Genomic DNA, 6000 nt, shown 5'->3' on the forward strand with positions numbered 1-6000 from the left:
TGTGGTACTGACCACTACCGAGATTAAATAAAGGAGGAAAGTACACCTCTTTTAGCATAAAATGATACAACTTAGAAATGCAGACCTGCTCTTTGGGAGGGGGGATGGATTTTAGAACTCAGCCTTCACACCCACTCCTTCTGGGGACAAAGGATTTTGCTACACGATTTTCAATAACGAGCGCTTAAATGTCTCCCTCATTCACAATTCCCCCCCAGCACCTGCAGACAAGCGACAGTTCCCAGAAATTCCTGAGAATCGACATGTGTACCAAACCAGAGCAAGCAGCAGAGGACTAGCAGAAAAAGCGAGGAGGAGGAGGAATGCATTCATTCACGCCGCTGCAGGCTGTTTTGTTACAGGGTAGAGTTACTCACAGGTGGTTGCTCTTGCAGACTTCGCTGATGAGTAGGAAATCTTAAGGGAGGGACACAGAACAGAAGCCAAGGGTCTGCAAACGCTCAGTCTTGCTTCCGCATGAGATGGCTCTGGTGTAAAAGGCTGGTGATCACATGAGCAGCAATTATCAGGCAGTTTGCCCTTAGTAAAAAGAGCTGCTGTCTTCCTGTGTTTGAATGGATTTGAAGGAAGAAGGCTCCCTTAATTAAAATGGCTACCTAGGTCCTCTCAGAAGCGAGGCGAGTAAAGGCTGCCATCCATTACTGTCAAGAGGTTCAAAGCTAAGGTGCCGTCTGTCAGGGTTTCTACCCCCCTTATCCTCTAGCAGTGGTTTTTTTTTTTTTCCTGTCTTTTGTTCTCCCTGAGGTGGGGACGGAAAAGGGCTCAGGAAGCTGAAGGCAGGGAAGGGAGGTGCAGGCTAGAAAAGGAAAACGGACAGCTGCCCCCTTCTTTCTGCTGGAGTGGGACTGCCGAATCCCCCGCCTGGCAGCCTTCTGCTGTGTGAGTGGCAGCTTAGATTTGCAATGGAAAACGCGCACACACACATTTGTGGAGAGGCTTCCAACTAAAGATCAACAGCATAAAGCACACAGAAACCTAATCCAGTGTGGTGGTTTTAATCTCATGAGTCTAAATTAGTGAAGCTGAATGTAGGTGAAATTGAACAAGTGAAACTTTATTAAACCCTGTGGACTGCTATCCACCAGGCTGAGTTGCTTCCTGCCTAACTCCCTATGTTCCCCTCACCAGGGTTGTGCCATCTATAAGAGTCTCTCCAAGAACATGGCCCCTCTGGCAATGATACAGCATTCAGGTTTTTCAGCCCATGTGCTGCCCCCCTTCTGTAGGTTATGCTGCTGGCCGGTTAGGCACAAGAGCCCACATCCTCAAAGGTATTTAGATACAGACAAATAACTTCAAGGGTCTGGGCCAAAGCCCATGGGCATTCCTGTGTCCCCAGATGGACATTGGAAGTGATTTCATTATTGCAAATGCACGTGTTTACAAGCAACTCTGCCCAGCAAAGATCATTGTAGGTAAACACCCCAAACCAAACCTTTCGTTCATGCTTATAAATGTTCCTGTTTCACCACAGCAGCAGCCTAGACTGCAGGCAATATTATGCAATGCTGTAGCCTCAGGAGCACTGTGGACAAGGACATACACCTATTCAGTGAGCCAATGCTAGGCAAAGCCACCTGTGTGAACCACTCCCTTACTTGGTTAATGGCATGGGGGTCCTGTTCATTGAGAACTAGAGTTGGTCAGGAGTTTTCTATCAATTATTTTGCATAAGAGAATGCAGTTTTGGGAAAATCAGAATCAACTGGTATGTTATCAGGATTATGCCTATCCCAGTGCAGGGGAAGGTCAGAAAGTCTCATGAATTTATGGACTTTTCTGCAAAATTCAACGCAGATACCCACACTAGATATGAGCATGTGGTGAGTTATTCAAATTTTTTAAAGAAATAAAATTGTTTTGAGGAAATGAGGATTTCTACAGGTATGATGGAGTCACAGAATTCCTACTTTGTCCCATGATGGGACCTCTACTTTAGTTAACTGTACTACAATGACAGGTTTCAGAGTAGCAGCCGTGTTAGTCTGTATCCACAAAAAAAAAAGGAGTACTTGTGGCACCTTAAAATTTATTTGAGCATAAGCTTTCGTGAGCTACAGCTAACTTCATTGGATGCATGCAGTGGAAAATACAGTGCTTTCATTAAGTTGATGGATTTCCACTCCATACAGCTAAATTCAGTGTCTTGCATAATACAAGGTATTTTCCACTGCATGCATCAGATGAAGTGAGCTGTAGCTCACGAAAGCTTATGCTCAGATAAATTTGTTAGTCTCTAAGGTGCCACAAGTACTCCTTTTCTTTCTGTGCTACAAGTGATTTACTCAATTTTAACTATCAGGTGTGCCACTGCCTCAGTGTCCTTGTCACTCACTACATAATTTGATTTATCCCTCTCGCTACATTCCGAAAACTCCACCCCTTCCTGAGAAAACAAAAGTTCAGAATAAACAATTATTTGAATCAGGCATTCTTTTCCTTCTCTGTGCCACAGGCCTCATTTGAGGGGCGAGCAAGTTTGTCAGCATTCATGAGCAATCTTCGACTGTTCATTTTCAATATGTGTAATACTGTAGTTTAAATTTAAGCTTGATTCAAGGGCAGATATGATTGTGACTTGTAGAGAGACTTATAAGAAATTGAGCCTTAGCTCCAGGTTGAAGCAGCTCAGAAGACAGTTAAGTAGCCTGGATCAATTCAAATCCTATATTGATTACAAAGGCAAGGAGTCGGTGTTTATCAATAATATGTTCACAGCATATAAACAGAGAAGTTAGAGTATGTTATGTTTTATCTATCTGGAAGGTTGCAATGTAACACTACTTTATTTCTTAAAACCCAGAACCTTAATACACAAGAACCAAAAACCAAGAGGAAGCAGGCAGCTCTCTAAATCAGAAAGGAACAACTTGCCCCACCTTGCTCTAGGCTGGTTCTTTGCAGACTGAAAGCTCAAAGACCCAGATCATACTTTTTCCTGTGGAGCCCACTAACAGGACCAGGAAACCCCTGAGGAATTTAAAGTGATAGTTTATCATTTTAAACACAGAGTTCAATACAACACAATCAGTTTTTATTAATGGTCTGCAAGTGAGTGCTTCTTCACTGAAAGGAACTCTGGCAAACCAAGAAGGAATATAAAACAAAAACATTCTCTTTAGGTTTTATTCTAAATCCAGTTCCAGCGTTCCCTCTCATCAGGGTCAAGGCAAACAAAGGCTAGGTCTACATTGCACACTACTGGTGGAGGCATGTAGGGTATGTGTAGCTACATGCCCCAGTGGAATGCAATCTGTGTCCACGGTGTGTTGTGTAACTACATACGTCTGTGAAAGATTCTGGCAGAGAGAAAGGCTCCAGCAGTGGGGAGGCTGCAGGACACTACAGTTATAAAAATAGTGGTGTAGATGGGGAAGGTACCACGTGGGTATGTAAAGAGCCATGTAGGGTACATACCCTAAGGGTTCAGCTGTGTCTTTACTTACCTAAGCAGTGCCTCACCATCTGTACTGCTATTTATACCTGTGCTAGGCACATGTGCAGTGTAGATGTACCCAAAGTCCCAAATTTGCCATTGTGGCCAACAAGCAACCTTCTTCCTTCATCATAGCTGTTTGGCTTACCAGACCCTGAGCTGCCTCTTCCTCCCTCTTTTATTTGAGGAGTCCATCTGCTTCTGGGCACAAAATGGGCATGACAAACGGGGAGCAGACAGACAAGGATTTACAGCAATATGCAATTGCTTGGGTTAGGAATGTTTAAATCCTCAATGTAAAATAGTTTAAAATGATTTAAAATTTAATTAAATTGAAAGAGAAACTACATTGGATGGTTTTCCATTGTCACTGATAGGATTAAGAAAGTGACAGGGATTTAAATTTTATATACAAATTATGTAAGTGCAGTAGCCACCATTTTTTTTTTTTTAGTTGAGGACTCTCCTGGTTGTCTACATAAGATAATTTTACTGATTAAATTGGTTTAGAAACTGATTTAGTTAAATCAGTGCAGACTAGTGTGTATAACTTAAGCTTAAACTGACATAAGGCACTCAAATTGAAATCAGAGTGTCTACACAAGGAGGTTTCAGAGTAACAGCCGTGTTAGTCTGTATTCGCAAAAAGAAAAGGAGTACTTGTGGCACCTTAGAGACTAACCAATTTATTTGAGCATGAGCTTTCGTGAGCTACAGCTCACTTCATCAGATGCATACCGTGGAAACTGCAGCAGACTTTATATATACACAGAGAATATGAAACAATACCTCCTCCCACCCCACTGTCCTGCTGGTAATAGCTTATCTAAAGTAATCTTCAGGTTAGGCCATTTCCAGCACAAATCCAGGTTTTCTCACCCTCCACCCCCCTACACAAATTCACTCTCCTGCTGGTGATAGCCCATCCAAAGTGACAACTCTTTACACAATGTGCATGATAATGAAGTTAGGCCATTTCCTGCACAAATCCAGGTTCTCTCACTCCCTCACCCCCCTCCAAAAACCCACCCCCATACACACACAAACTCACTCTCCTGCTGGTAATAGCTCATCCAAACTGACCATTCTCCAAGTTTAAATCCAAGTTAAACCAGAACATCTGGGGGGGGGGGGTAGGAAAAAACAAGAGGAAATAGGCTACCTTGCATAATGACTTAGCCACTCCCAGTCTCTATTTAAGCCTAAATTAATAGTATCCAATTTGCAAATGAATTCCAATTCAGCAGTTTCTAGCTGGAGTCTGGATTTGAAGTTTTTTTGTTTTAAGATAGCGACCTTCATGTCTGTGATTGCGTGACCAGAGAGATTGAAGTGTTCTCCGACTGGTTTATGAATGTTATAATTCTTGACATCTGATTTGTGTCCATTTATTCTTTTACGTAGAGACTGTCCAGTTTGACCAATGTACATGGCAGAGGGGCATTGCTGGCACATGATGGCATAAATCACATTGGTGGATGTGCAGGTGAACGAGCCTCTGATAGTGTGGCTGATGTTATTAGGCCCTGTGATGGTGTCCCCTGAATAGATATGTGGGCACAATTGGCAACGGGCTTTGTTGCAAGGATAAGTTCCTGGGTTAGTGGTTCTGTTGTGTGGTATGTGGTTGTTGGTGAGTATTTGCTTCAGGTTGCGGGGCTGTCTGTAGGCAAGGACTGGCCTGTCTCCCAAGATTTGTGAGAGTGTTGGGTCATCCTTTAGGATAGGTTGTAGATCCTTAATAATGCGTTGGAGGGGTTTTAGTTGGGGGCTGAAGGTGACGGCTAGTGGCGTTCTGTTATTTTCTTTGTTAGGCCTGTCCTGTAGTAGGTAACTTCTGGGAACTCTTCTGGCTCTATCAATCTGTTTCTTTACTTCCGCAGGTGGGTATTGTAGTTGTAAGAAAGCTTGACAGAGATCTTGTAGGTGTTTGTCTCTGTCTGAGGGGTTGGAGCAAATGCGGTTGTATCGCAGAGCTTGGCTGTAGACGATGGATCGTGTGGTGTGGTCAGGGTGAAAGCTGGAGGCATGCAGGTAGGAATAGCAGTCAGTAGGTTTCCGGTATAGGGTGGTGGTTATGTGACCATCGTTTATTAGCACTGTAGTGTCCAGGAAGTGGATCTCTTGTGTGAACTGGACCAGGCTGAGGTTGATGGTGGGATGGAAGTTGTTGAAATCATGGTGGAATTCCTCAAGGGCTTCTTTTCCATGGTTCCAGATGATGAAGATGTCATCAATATAGCGCAAGTAGAGTAGGGGCTTTAGGGGACGAGAGCTGAGGAAGCGTTGTTCTAAATCAGCCATAAAAATGTTGGCATACTGTGGGGCCATGCGGGTACCCATAGCAGTGCTGCTGATCTGAAGGTATACATTGTCCCCAAATGTGAAATAGTTATGGGTAAGGACAAAGTCACAAAGTTCAGCCACCAGGTTAGCCGTGACATTATCGGGGATAGTGTTCCTGACGGCTTGTAGTCCATCTTTGTGTGGAATGTTGGTGTAGAGGGCTTCTACATCCATAGTGGCCAGGATGGTGTTATCAG

At 43.6% G+C, this 6000-nt stretch overlaps 1 protein-coding gene across 1 annotated transcript in view; it reads right to left on the bottom strand.

Annotated features, from left to right (window-relative positions):
• Positions 1–485, bottom strand: part of ASRGL1 (asparaginase and isoaspartyl peptidase 1) — a 41126-nt gene extending 40641 nt beyond the window's left edge. Inside the window, exon 1 of the mRNA XM_077812686.1 lies at positions 378–485. The gene's annotated coding sequence lies outside the window, so the exon portion shown is untranslated. The remainder of the gene's footprint in view (positions 1–377) is intronic.
• Positions 486–6000: the final 5515 nt, after the last annotated feature.

This window comes from Eretmochelys imbricata, chromosome 3 (assembly GCF_965152235.1).
Source record: "Eretmochelys imbricata isolate rEreImb1 chromosome 3, rEreImb1.hap1, whole genome shotgun sequence".
NCBI classification, from domain to species: Eukaryota; Metazoa; Chordata; order Testudines; family Cheloniidae; genus Eretmochelys; species Eretmochelys imbricata.